The sequence below is a fragment of the Anomaloglossus baeobatrachus genome, chromosome 1 (assembly GCF_048569485.1).
Source record: "Anomaloglossus baeobatrachus isolate aAnoBae1 chromosome 1, aAnoBae1.hap1, whole genome shotgun sequence".
Lineage (NCBI taxonomy): Eukaryota > Metazoa > Chordata > Amphibia > Anura > Aromobatidae > Anomaloglossus > Anomaloglossus baeobatrachus.
In genome coordinates this window covers 772,462,063-772,476,588 of record NC_134353.1, presented here as the reverse complement: position 1 = coordinate 772,476,588, position 14,526 = coordinate 772,462,063, and the positions used below count along the sequence as shown (strand labels likewise).

General features: G+C 46.5%; 1 protein-coding gene across 1 annotated transcript in view; it reads left to right on the top strand.

Moving 5' to 3' along the window:
* The window catches only part of SLC27A6 (solute carrier family 27 member 6), a 144,361-nt gene that overhangs the window by 34,944 nt on the left and 94,891 nt on the right, over positions 1 to 14,526 (top strand). The gene's annotated exons all lie outside the window — the stretch shown is intronic.

Sequence of the window (14,526 nt, the reverse complement as noted above, 5' to 3'; positions counted from 1 at the left end):
TTTTTGCCATATAGGCCCTCAAAGTCACTTCAAATATGATGTGTTGCATAAAAATATTGCTTTTCTAAATTTTGTTGAAAAAAATAGAAATTATTGTTAAAATGTTAACACTTGTAACTGCGTAACAGATAAACAAGGCCTCTTTCACACGTCAGTGATTCTGGTACGAATGTGACAGTTTTTATACGTACCAGAATCACGGATATAAGCAGACCCATTATAATCAATCGGTCAAATTGTCTCTCCAGGAAAGGAGACAAACTCTAGCGCCACCTATTGGAAGCAGCAATCCTAAAAGTCAAAATTGGCCTTTTAACAAGCCTTTTCATATGACCTAGGATATATGCCAGATCAGAATCCCAATTTGCAGACACGGTGTTTTGGAGTGATTGCCCCTCGTCAGTGCAAAGTGTGGGTATCTGATCTGGCTGTATGAGAAGCTATGTGGGGACCACGGGGGAAGACTATTCTCCTTATAGAGACCTGACAAACCAGTCTGGCTGTCAGTGGGTCTGCGCACACATCAGTGATTTTTCACTGACTGTGTCTTTGTGCGGTGTACACTCATGTCCGTGATTTCCACATGCAGACATGTCCATTATTTCTGGGATCACTGATCTCCCATGGACCACACTATGGTGTGATCCGTGAAACATGTACCAGAAAAAAAAAAAGCCCTTTAAACTCACCTTCTCCAGCGATGCTGCTTCCGACCCTTGCTGACTCTTGCTTCCAGGCAGGCTAATTATTCTCATGCATATGCATTTATGCACTGCATAGCCAAACCGGAAAGTAGCTGCAGTGGTGAGAGACACAGCGGCCGGACATAGCATCTGTGAGACTTTAGCACCATGGACAGCAGGAGTGGGGACAGGTGAGTATACGTCCATATGCTATAACAGATTACGGATGACGGATAGCAAATATAAAACACACGTGTGCCGTGAATCATGGCACACGCAGGGACATATTCGTTTTCAACACGTCAGGGAAAAACGTCTGTGTTTTTCACTGACATGTGAAACAGGACTAAAGTAGACGTGTGGTAAATGGTATTTGTTAACTATTTTTTGTGATATAACTATCTGATATATCGATTCTATTCAAGTGTCCAATGCCTTTGGCTGTGAAACTACCCCATATTATCATGCCTCCTCCACCAAACTTGACGGTTCCTTCAATTTCTCGATCCATTAGCCTCTTTTCCCCTTGTTTCTTCCAGGCCCATATGCACTCGTCATCACTCCAAATCACCTATTTCAAATCTACCTTCCACTTTGCAAACTCAAGCCGACTTTTATTATGATGATATTAAAGTTGATGCTTCTTCACTTTTTTCTGGGCCACCATTCCAGACTTGCATAACATGTATCGCAGAGTATTTGCATGGACGTCTGTGATCTCACTATTACGAGGCATATGAGCCACCTCCACTGCAGTGTTTCTTGTGCCAGAACTAATAGACCTTGTTGCCTGGAAGTTCACCTTTTAGCAGTTGAATGAACGGACCAACTTAATTTTGTATTCTTCCATCTGTCATGGCACTCGCATGATGCCGTTTGGCAATTTTCTTGGCAGGGAGACCACAATAGATGACCAGAATGATATTGTTTCTCTTTTCTTGGGAAATCTTCTTCATGGCTACTCCTTGATTTGAACCAGTGACCTTTTGTTTTGGAATCAACCTAAAAACCCACTGAACTATTAGGGAATGTGAGAACAGGTTGTAATTTTTAGTATACAGGAAGAACAAGATTTTTCAAATACCAGGAGCAAAACAGTAAGAATGTAGTGACATGACAATAATTTGGACAACTAATATGCTAAATAGTTGTAAGTCAATTTTATGAATGAGATAGCAAAGATGATCGTCTATAAAATGAAGGTATTCTTACGTTCGCAGCTGTAGTGGATGGTGAGATATGGAGCCTTAAATTTAAAAGTTCAAAACATTGTTAGCCTTTTGCTCATCAGTGTAACTTAATTTATGGACATCTATGGTTTGATTTCTTCGCCTGTGTTGATTGGGTGGGTTGTTACCAAAATTCATGTCAATAGCACCTTTAGAAATATATTTACCATATTGTTCGTTTTATAAGACACACCGGATTATACGATGCGCCCCAAATTAATAGAAAGAAAAAAAGGTAAAATAAAATTGGGGGTCAAAATGTGGTCTGTCTTATAACCCAGTTGTTCAGGGGGGAGGTGAAGCGGCAGCGATGGTAGAGCGGGATAACAGGAAGCAGGGGCAGGGGTGGAGAAGGGCAATGCTGTGGGCGGTGTGGCGGGTGTTTTGGCTGTGCTTGCTGCAGGCGCTGTGAGGCAGGACCCATTCAGAAAATATTGGTAATGCAGGCTCCAAAGAAATGGCTCCCGGAGTCGGTGGTTGCACAGATTGAGCTCTCAGCTCAATGATGAGCCAAGATCTCATCTACGCATGTGCTACCTCTAGGCACCATTTTCTTTAAGTCTGCTATTGGGAGATCAATGGGCTGGAGGTGGCGCATGCACAGATGAGATCACGAGTGCCATTTTCTGGATAGCTCCTGCCTCACAGCACCCTCAGCGAGAATAGCCGGGATGCCCACCGCACCGTCCACATCATTGCCCTACTCTACCACCGCCCCTGCCTCCAGGGACCCCGCTCCGCCATCCCCCGGTAAGTTACAATTGAATTATAAGGAAATTTTTGGGAGGACAAGTGTGTCTTATAATCTCAAAAATGAGGTATTTAGAAAATTGGTGACTTTTTCAATACTTACTTCACCCGCTGTATATTTCGGTATAAATAGATGTTTGTAAGGGATATGTTTCTTAGGGGACTTTTGTGTTTCCTCTGTTTTTTCCCTTTTTGGCAATTTAAAAATGAGGACTGTGATTAGGGTGTGGGATGGCTTTACTCATTCATGACAACTGTGTAATCCTGTATTATATATTATTCTATTTTTATGTGTTTTTGATGTATTTTCTCATGTGACTTTTATACAGTTGATACTGATGATCAATATGGCGTGGTATTTATATAACCCCTCTTAATGAATTTGTCAAATATTTGGGTTGTCCTTGTAGCAATGAAAATTTGGCAGAATTTATACCAAATCTCTTATTTGTCTTGCCGTCATGGCCATACCCTACTGCTAAACAATGTCCACTTTTTAAAAACTTCCAAACCAGCACAAAACTAAAGAAGTTACAGTTTTTAACAAAGCACCTAACAAACAATTGTATTTTTTGTTTGAAGAATTGCATTCAGCGTGGTCTCATGAATCAGTCCCTAACGCCTGTCCTTCCCCCTCACCATTGAGTAATAGCTGCAATTTATATGCATGGCCCATGGTAAAAAGGGTGAGGGCAAGAGGCACGGGAGCGTTCTCATGAATACAGCAGGTTTCCTAGCTTCCTATCAGTCTGCTGTATGCTTCCTTAGGTGCTGCAAGTCAAGCAATATTTGTTTGAGCCATGGGGCTAAAGGGGGCTTTACACGCTACGACATCGCTAATGCGAACTCGTTGGGGTCACGGAATTGGTGACGCACATCCGGCCGCATGAGCGATGCAGTTGCGTGTGACACCTATGAGCGATTTTGCATCGTTGCAAAAACATGCAAAATCACTCATCGGTGACATGGGGGTCCATTCTCAAAAATCGTTACTGCAGCAGCAACGAGGTTGTTCCTCGTTCCTGTGGCAGCACACATCGCTCCGTGTGACACCGCAGGAACGAGGAAGCTCTCCTTACCTGCCTCCCGGCCGCTTTGCGGAAGGAAGGAGGTGGGCGGGATGTTACGTCCCGCTCAGCTCCGCCCCTCCGCTGCTATTGGGCGGGAGCTCAGGGACGTCGCTGTGACGCCGCACGGACCGCCCCCTTAGAAAGGACGCGGTTCGCCGGTCACAGCGACGTCGCCGGGCAGGTAAGTATGTGTGACGGGTCTGGGCGATGTTGTGCGGCACGGGCAGCGATTTGCCCGTGTCGCGCAACAGATGGGGGCGGGTACCCACACTAGCGATATCGGGACCGATATAGCAGTGTGTAAAGCCCGCTTAACAGTGGAACAGACCCAAATCCTCAATGTATCATTTATTGCTCTCTTGTAAAGCAGCATATTATGGAGAGATGAAGAAAAAGCCTCATGCGCAATAAAACATGCATCAAAGAAATGAGGAACAAAATGCATTAAGCAGCTTTATTTTTGCTTGAGTATTTCTATTTATTTATTTTTTCATAGATTTTTAGAATTACCAATGTCATATCTATGGAAAAAAATACAGGGCCAGAGTTAGGGAGGGACTGGGCTATTGACCAGGGTCCCACTGACATGGGGGCCCCCAGGTTCTACAACAGAACTACACTGATAAATCTGCTCAGGGGGCAAAAAAATAAGCTCTCACATAGTCCCATATGCCGAATACAGGTCTTGGGAAAAAGGCAACAAAAGCTAGTTTTTTTTTTACATATTTCAGATTTTTTTTCACCATTTAAATAATAAAAAGTTAAACATGTTTGGTATATGCATAATTATACCAAACTTGATAATCATCTTGGGAGATCAGTTTTACCATACAGTTAACATTGTACATAAAAAAACTCAAAAAATCATAGTAGAATTGCACTTTTTTTCCAATTTCAACGCACTTGGAGTTTTTTTTACCCATTTTCCAGTACACTATGCAGTACATTGAATAGTTACATTAAAAGACACAACTCGTCTCTCAAAATCGCCCTGGGGTGAAGGAGTTAAAATCCTTCTAATAGCCATATAACAGCAACACAAGAGCTCTCGGCAGGCTTCATTCTTCAGATGTTCCTGATGGGTTTCCTAGCAATCTAAAAAAATATTCATATCTATAAAATGTAACTAGGGTTATGGTAGTTCTTTAATTCCTAAATTTGTAGACAGGTATCAGGCAGGCAGAACTTACAAAGCATTAAGCTCAGTGTAGCGCCCCTGAACCCTTCAGGGCACTATCAGGTACTGTATCCTGACAAAGATGCAGGGCCTACCCCCAGGGACCTGAAAGACCAGTACCGGTACCACCAAAACACATAACATCCCCAATTTCCCACTCCTCATTAGGGATGACTGACTAGTCCGGGATCCAATGGATGGCCACTCAGAGGCGGAGCCAGTTCAGTCCACTAGAAGGCAGCCCGGTGGGAGGGGACAAACAGACACAGACACTCAGTAGACAGGGAGTCCCGTAGTGACTAGTGATGGGCAGTCTGGCTCTTTTTGGTGATCCGGTTCCCATGTGTCATAGTTCGCCTCCCCCTCCACAAAGGCTAGGGGGCAGAGCCTTTTCCCGGGCCTCACTTCTGAAGTCTGGATGCCTTAAAAGCTGACATTTCCAGTGAACCAGCGCCGGCCATAAGCTTAGCGCTGCTTTGCCTGTGAGTGCTGGTCCCTGTAAGTTTGATCCTGATCGATTCCCTCTGTGTGCCCTAAGCCTCTGTCTGTGTTTTGTCCCCTAGTCGTACTGCCACTCCTCTGTCTCACCTCCTTCCTCCCCACAATAGCCTCGGTTGTTTCCCCCTCTCCTACCTACTCACTCGGTTGCTTCCTCTGGTACCGACCTCGGCCTGATCTCGACTCCTCCACTGCTAGTTCCGGTCTCCTGCTGCCCGTACTGTGTATGACCTGGACCCGTCTGACCATCCCCCGCATGCTCCACAGTTTCAGCTGTCCGGCTGATGCTAGCAGACACTGCATTAGCACACACTGGGAGTTCCACTCCTTGCTTATTCAGCTCTATGTAGTGTCTTTCCCTGCAGGACTCCAGCTCTCCCTGCTGGCAGCCTGACACCATGGCTCCGTTCACCATAAAGAGCCGACTCTTTTGAATCGTTCTTGGCTCCCTATTAAATATGTGTTCACCCCAGGTTAATCTGGGGTTAATCCGCAGGTTAATATCGTTCTAAACCTGCTCGGCAGCTGCACATTAAACCCCGCTGCCAGGAGGAAATTAACTTTAATCCTCCCGATAGCATTTCGGTTTCAGTCCCTAAGGTGGTGCCAATGCAGTCAGCGCTATGTGTACGGAGAGCAGCAGCTGTAACTGCGCCCCCTGTACTGACTGACAGCCTCCTTTAATATTGAGCAAGCTGTCAGTTAGTATAGGGGGCGTGCCTACATCTGCCGCTCTGGATACACAGAGTGGTGACTGAACTCATGCCGGTGAGACCCCTGTGACTGAACCCGGAACACTGTCAGGAGGACTAAAGTTAATTTCCTCCTGGCAAGTGGAGTTTAATGTGCTGACTAGTGTTGAGCAGACCCGGATCTGAAAAATCCGGATCCGCACGGTTCGAGGTTCCGATCCGAGTCCGACCAGTACCCGGGATCCGGGGTGCACGATCCGGATCTTTTTTTTTTTTTTCTCTTTCTCTCTCTCTCTCTTTTCCCATTGATTTATATGGCCGCGGATTCCGGATCGGAGCCGGACTTCGGCGGCAACCCGATCCGGATCCGCCGGAACTGGATTATGACTAGAGATGAGCGAACCGGCCCCGGTTCGGCTCGAGGTCGGTTCGCCGAACGGAGGTCCCGTTCGAGTTCGGCTCGTCGAACGTTCGACGAACCGAACTCGAACTGCATAGGAAACAATGGCAGGCAATCACAAACACAGAAAAACACCTAGAAAACACCCTCAAAGGTGTCCAAAAGGTGACAAACAACTCAAACACATGGGAAAGTGACAAGGACATATACTCATGCGAAAACAAAACAGCTGGACAAGAAAAAAGAGGAGGACACACAGATATAGGCATGGCACGCCCTTCTAAAATCATGTAAAACACCGCAAGGTGACTCCAAGCGGAGTCTCCCTTTTTTTCCAAAAATTGTGCCCCACACACACCCACCCATTCAGTGGCAGCACTTGTGCCCTAGTTGTACACTTCACAGCTAGATTTGCATCAAGCACATTCAAAAATACGCCATAATTAACCGTCCCCAGGATGACACCAGGGTAGGTAGCAAAGTCTTTCCTGATCCCAGCTCTGTTCATCTTGGCTTCTTTTAAAAACAATGTAAGCAAGGGTTACTCCAAGCGGAGTCTCCCTTTTTTTCCAAAAATTGTGCCCCACACACACCCACCCATTCAGGGGCAGCACTTGTGCCCTAGTTGTACACTTCACAGCTAGATTTGCATCAAGCACATTCCAAATCCACAAGCATTTACTCTCCCCAGGATGACACAGGGGTTGTAAATTCCTTCTGGATCCATGACTTGTTCATTTTGATGAACGTCAGTCTGTCCACATTGTCACTGGACAGACGCGTGCGCTTATCTGTCAGCACACACCCAGCAGCACTGAGGACACGTTCAGAGACAACGCTGGCAGCTGGACACGACAAAATCTCCAAGGCGTAAGTTGAGAGCTCTGGCCATTTTTCTAGGTTTGAAGCCCAAAAGGAGCAAGGCTCCATTTGCAAAGTCATGGCATCGATGTTCATTTGGAGATACTCCTGTATCATCCTCTCCAGCCGTTGACTATGTGTCAGACTTGTTGTCTCTGGTGGCCTTGCAAAGGAGGGTCTAAAAAAATTATGAAAAGATTCCATAAAATTGCTGTTACCAGCACCAGATACGGTCCTACTGGTACGTGTAGACTGTTGAAGATGACAAGACCGTCCCATGTTTGTCAAGTTACAACTGGGAGATTCACTCCCTGCACCTGCACGGTTGTTTGGTGGAAAAGCGGATCTAAGATCGAGTAACAGCTTCTGCTGATACTCCTGCATACGTGCGTCCCTTTCTATGGCTGGAATTATGTCACAAAATTTGGACTTGTACCGGGGATCTAATAGTGTGGCAAGCCAGTAGTCATCATCACTTCTAATTTTGACAATACGAGGGTCATGTTGGAGGTAGTGCAACAAGAAGGCACTCATGTGTCTTGCGCAGCCATGCGGACCAAGTCCACGCTGTGTTTGTGGCATAGAGGTGCTAACCGTTCTTTCTTCCTCTGACATCTCCCCCCAACCTCTTTCAACTGAAATTTGACCAAGGTCTCCCTCATCTGCTGAGTCTTCCATGTCCATGGACAGTTCGTCCTCCATTTCTTCATGTCCTCCTGCACCTTCCTCAACATCTCGCCTGCTACCATGCGCCCTTGTTGATCCCTGTCCCCCATGCTCCCATGCCTGGCGCCTTGGTGATGATGAACGTCTGGACCTTGGTGATGTTGTTGTGTCTTGCGCATATGAATCCTCCTGTAGTTCATCCCCTTCCTGTTGTCCCACCCCCTGACTCCGAATAGTGTTTAGCGTGTGTTCCAGCATGTAAATGACTGGAATCGTCATACTGATAATGGCATTGTCAGCGCTAAACATATTCGTCGCCATGTCGAAACTGTGCAGAAGGGTGCATAGGTCCTTGATCTGAGACCACTCCATCAGGGTGATCTGCCCCACCTCTGCATCTCATTGGCCCAGGCTATACGTCATGACGTATTGCACCAGGGCACGGCGGTGCTGCCACAGTCGCTGTAACATGTGGAGAGTTGAATTCCAGCGTGTCGCCACATCGCATTTCAGGTGATGAACCGGCAGGCCGAAAGACTTCTGGAGCGATGCAAGTCGCTCAGCTGCGGCGCTTGAACGGCGGAAGTGAGCAGACAGTTTTCGTGCCCTGTTCAGAAGGCCATCTAGGCCGGGATACTGTGTTAAAAATTGCTGCACGACAAGGTTCAACACGTGAGCCATACAAGGTACGTGTGTCACCTTGCCCAGGCGAAGGGCCGCACCCAGGTTTGCAGCATTGTCGCACACGGCCTTACCAGGCTGCAGGTTGAGTGGAGACAACCATTTATTAAACTCGGACCGCAGAGCTGACCACAACTCCTCAGCTGTGTGACTCTTATTCCCAAGACATGTCAAGCTAAAGACCGCCTGATGCCGTTGCGCTCTGCTGCCAGCATAGTAATGAGGGGTGCGTGATTCCTTCTGCGCAGTGAGAACGCTGGTGGCCTGACCAGGCAGGCTTGGGGCGGAGGTGGAGGACCCAGATGAGGTGGAGGATGCAGAAGCAGTGGCGGAACTTGGACAGACAAAGGATTGACACACAAGTCGTGGGGACGGCAAGACTTGTGCAGCAGACCCTTCACCATCTATCACCATAGTTACCCAGTGCCCAGTCAGCGACATGTAACGTCCCTGTCCATGCTTACTGGTCCAAGTATCGGTGGTGAAATGCACCCGTTCACACACAGAGTTTCTCAAGGAAGCGGTGATGTTGTGTGCGACATGCTGGTGTAGCGCGGGCACACCTTTCTTAGAGAAGTAGTGACGACTAGGCATCTGGTACTGGGGCACAGCGACAGACATAAGGTCTCTAAAATCCTGTGTGTCCACTAGGCGGAAAGGCAGCATTTCGGTAGCCAACAGCTTACAGAGGGATAGAGTCAACCTCTTAGCTTTGTCATGGGTCGCAGGAAATGGCCTTTTATTTGTCCACATCTGAGGGACAGAGATCTGGCTGCTGTGTGTAGACGGTGTTGAGTAGGGTGTCCCTGGAAAAATGCAGGTTTGTGAGGAAAGTGCAGGCGGAGACATGATGTTGCCTTCATCCAAAGTTGGTGCTATCGATGTCTGAGACAGCTGTACACACTCACTTGTTTCCCCTTCCAAAACAACTGACGACATACCAAGCAAACTGCCTGTTGCGGTTACAGTGGTGGAAGTTGTGGGTGGAAAAACAGGTGTGACAGCTGTCCCCACAGTCCTAGAAGATGACGAGCGCGCGGATGCACTGGAAGGGGCAGGCGGTGGATGGTTTGCTCCGCTAGGCCGCATTGCAGCACGGTGAGCTTCCCGCCGGGCCATATGATATTTATTCATGTGACGATTCATGGAAGAAGTTGTCAAACTGCTGAGGTTTTGACCTCTACTAAGAGAACCATGACAAATTTTACAGATCACATAATTTGGGCGATCTTTTTCTATGTCAAAAAAGGACCAGGCTAGGCAAGGCTTAGAGGCCATGCGACCTGTTGATCCACCCCGAATAATGCTCAGAGGCAGAGTGGTGGCTGAGGATGCAGTTGTAGACGTGCTACCAGTACTCCGACTCTGTCCAGGAAGGCGCAAGGTAACTTCGTCATCAGTTGCATCCTCCTCCACCACCTCTGTTGACCTCCTCGAGTGCCTGACTGTGGGTTGACAGTAGGTGGGATCTAGAACTTCATCATCAATTGTTGTGTTTGCACTCCCCTCCCCCTCTGACCGAGCCTCTTCTTGCCCTGACCGAATATTTAAGTTGTCATCCCAATCGGGTATCTGAGTCTCATCTTCATCAGTATGTTCCTCATTGTCTATAACCACAGGTGTTACAGTTTGTGACAAAGGGTCAACATTATGCTCCGAAACTTTGTCCTCACGGCCTGAATCAGAGTCACAAAGGTTCTGGGCATCACTGCAGACCATTTCCTGTTCTGTACTCACTGTAGCTTGGGAGCAGACCTCTGATTCCCAGGCTATAGTGTGACTGAACAGCTCTGCAGACTCAGCCATCTCAGTTCCACCATACTGTGCAGGGCTGATGGAGACTTCAGAGCTGGGAGAAATCAAGTTTGATTGGGATGACTACTCAGAGGACTGGTGTTTTTTGGATGCGGTACTTGAAGTGGCTGAGATGGGCACTCGTTGGACCACTTGAGATCCATTCAAGCATTTTCCTTTTTTGCCCATCATCTACCTTTGTTCCTGTTGTTCGTGTCCGTAAAAAAGGGAGCACATCGGATTGTCCACGGTAAGTAGTAGACATCTTACTTTTGCTGGTAGATGCTCTATCTTCAGCAGATGATAATGGAGCTTTGCCACCTTCCCCACGGACAAAACCTTTTTTGCCTTTTCCACCACGCCTCTTCCCCTTTCCACCAGCATCTGTCATTTTGCCACTCATGTTGATTGCGACAAGATTGTGGACTGAAAATGTGGTAGTAAAAATTGAGAGGTGGTGTAGATTGCAGTGGTGGTCTAGCTTTATTAACAGCAGAATAATAAAGAATAAATATCCCTGACAATGCAACTACGGCCCTTAAACTGGCAGCAAAAATTGCTAGTATAATGGCTTAGTTATAATGAGTTGGAGTGTGCAATGCAGGCAGACGTGCTCTGCAAATGTCTTTGCACTAGTGTGACTATAGCAAAGTCCAATAGCCACGTTTAGGATGCCACTAGGTACACTGAGTGTTTGCTAGTATAATGGCTTAGTTATAATGAGTTGGAGTGTGCAATGCAGGCAGACGTGCTCTGCAAATGTCTTTGCACTAGTGGGACTATAGCAAAGTCCAATAGCCACGTTTAGGATGCCACTAGGTACACTGAGTGTTTGCTAGTATAATGGCTTAGTTATAATGAGTTGGAGTGTGCAATGCAGGCAGACGTGCTCTGCAAATGTCTTTGCACTAGTGTGACTATAGCAAAGTCCAATAGCCACGTTAGAGTGCCACTAGGTACACTGAGTGTTTGCTAGTATAATGGCTTAGTTATAATGAGTTGGAGTGTGCAATGCAGGCAGACGTGCTCTGCAAATGTCTTTGCACTAGTGTGACTATAGCAAAGTCCAATAGCCACGTTTAGGATGCCACTAGGTACACTGAGTGTTTGCTAGTATAATGGCTTAGTTATAATGAGTTGGAGTGTGCAATGCAGGCAGAGGTGCTCTGCAAATGTTTTTGCACTAGTGTGAATATAGCAAAGTCCAATAGCAACATTTAGGATGCCACTAGGTACACTGAGTGTTTGCTAGTATAATGGCTTAGTTATAATGAGTTGGAGTGTGCAATGCAGGCAGAGGTGCTCTGCAAATGTCTTTGCACTAGTGGGACTATAGCAAAGTCCAATAGCCACGTTTAGGATGCCACTAGGTACACTGAGTGTTTGCTAGTATAATGGCTTAGTTATAATGAGTTGGAGTGTGCAATGCAGGCAGACGTGCTGCAAATGTCTTTGCACTACTGTGACTAGACAAATGTCCAATAGCCACGTTTAGGATGCCACTAGGTACACCGAGTGTTTGCTAGTATAATGGCTTAGTTATAATGAGTTGGAGTGTGCAATGCAGGCAGAGGTGCTCTGCAAATGTCTTTGCACTAGTGGGACTATAGCAAAGTCCAATAGCCACGTTTAGGATGCCACTAGGTACACTGAGTGTTTGCTAGTATAATGGCTTAGTTATAATGAGTTGGAGTGTGCAATGCAGGCAGACGTGCTCTGCAAATGTCTTTGCACTAGTGGGAATATAGCAAAGTCCAATAGCCACGTTTAGGATGCCACTAGGTACACTGAGTGTTTGCTAGTATAATGGCTTAGTTATAATGAGTTGGAGTGTGCAATGCAGGCAGACGTGCTCTGCAAATGTCTTTGCACTAGTGGGACTATAGCAAAGTCCAATAGCCACAGATAGGATGCCACTAGGTACACTGAGTGTTTGCTAGTATAATGGCTTAGTTATAATGAGTTGGAGTGTGCAATGCAGGCAGAGGTGCTCTGCAAATGTCTTTGCACTAGTGTGACTATAGCAAAGTCCAATAGCCACGTTTAGGATGCCACTAGGTACACTGAGTGTTTGCTAGTATAATGGCTTAGTTATAATGAGTTGGAGTGTGCAATGCAGGCAGACGTGCTCTGCAAATGTCTTTGCACTAGTGGGACTATAGCAAAGTCCAATAGCCACGTTTAGGATGCCACTAGGTACACTGAGTGTTTGCTAGTATAATGGCTTAGTTATAATGAGTTGGAGTGTGCAATGCAGGCAGAGGTGCTCTGCAAATGTCTTTGCACTAGTGTGACTATAGCAAAGTCCAATAGCCACGTTTAGGATGCCACTAGGTACACTGAGTGTTTGCTAGTATAATGGCTTAGTTATAATAAGTTGGAGTGTGCAATGCAGGCAGAGGTGCTCTGCAAATGTCTTTGCACTAGTGTGACCATAGCAAAGTCCAATAGCCACGTTTAGGATGCCACTAGGTACACTGAGTGTTTGCTAGTATAATGGCTTAGTTATAATGAGTTGGAGTGTGCAATGCAGGCAGACGTGCTCTGCAAATGTCTTTGCACTAGTGGGACTATAGCAAAGTCCAATAGCCACGTTTAGGATGCCACTAGGTACACTGAGTGTTTGCTAGTATAATGGCTTAGTTATAATGAGTTGGAGTGTGCAATGCAGGCAGACGTGCTGCAAATGTCTTTGCACTACTGTGACTAGACAAATGTCCAATAGCCACGTTTAGGATGCCACTAGGTACACTGAGTGTTTGCTAGTATAATGGCTTAGTTATAATGAGTTGGAGTGTGCAATGCAGGCAGACGCGCTCTGCAAATGTCTTTGCACTAGTGGGACTATAGCAAAGTCCAATATCACGTTTAGGATGCCACTAGGTACACTGAGTGTTTGCTAGTATAATGGCTTAGTTATAATGAGTTGGAGTTTGCAATGCAGGCAGAGGTGCTCTGCAAATGTCTTTGCACTAGTGTGACTATAGCAAAGTCCAATAGCCACGTTTAGGATGCCACTAGGTACACTGAGTGTTTGCTAGTATAATGGCTTAGTTATAATGAGTTGGAGTGTGCAGAGGACAGGAGGGTACAGTGCCAGGATTGTGGGGCTCTGGGTAGAGGAATGGAAGCCTGCCTTTCTATTCCCTCCTAATAGGGAAATGCAGGGAGGAAATCCCTGACCTTGGCTACACAGACGCTGTCGCTGTTTTCAGGACCTGTCACCTATGGCTCTGACCCTAACGGTTTGAGCCCTTAAAAGGACTGCTAGAAAGTGCTATCCCTATGCTGTCCAGCGCTGTGTATGGAGCGCATACAGCTGTATCGGCGATAGGACTCAGGAGGACGGAGCTGCGACAGTGATGTCTGACACCAAAGACGCAGAAGAGATAATGGCGTCCTGGAGGAAAATGTCCGGTTTTATAATGCAGGGACATGTGACATGGACATCCTATCACACATGCCGTTGCTTCTCTGGCTAAAAGTTCACTTAGCTGTGTGTGTGTCTGGGATTGGCTGACATGCTGGCCCGCCCCACTACACGCGCGCGCTTAGGGAAGGAAGACAAGGAAAAAAAAAAAAAAATGGCGATCGCCATTATAGAAACAGCAGTGATCTGAAGGCGCTGTTCACGCACACTATACACTGAAATGTCATAATAGTGTGATTCACAGAGTGACTTACACTATTACAGCGGAAACCAAGCTAGGAATTAGCTGTTTTTTTGCTGCTAGAACCGTTCTCGAACGTTTCTAGAACTATCGAGCTTTTGCAAAAAGCTCGAGTTCTAGTTCGATCTAGAACAGGCCCCAAAATCACTCGAGCCTAGAACTGGAGAACCTCGAACCGCGCTCAACTCTAATTATGACCAATCCGCTCAACTCTAGTGCTGACACCAAGCAGGTTTAGAATGCTATTAGCCTCTAGATTAACCCCACATCTGCAGGTTAATAGCATTTTTCCACTTGACAGGTTCCCCTTAAACATTTGCCCAGAGCCCCAATATGTCTAAAACTGTCCCTGTA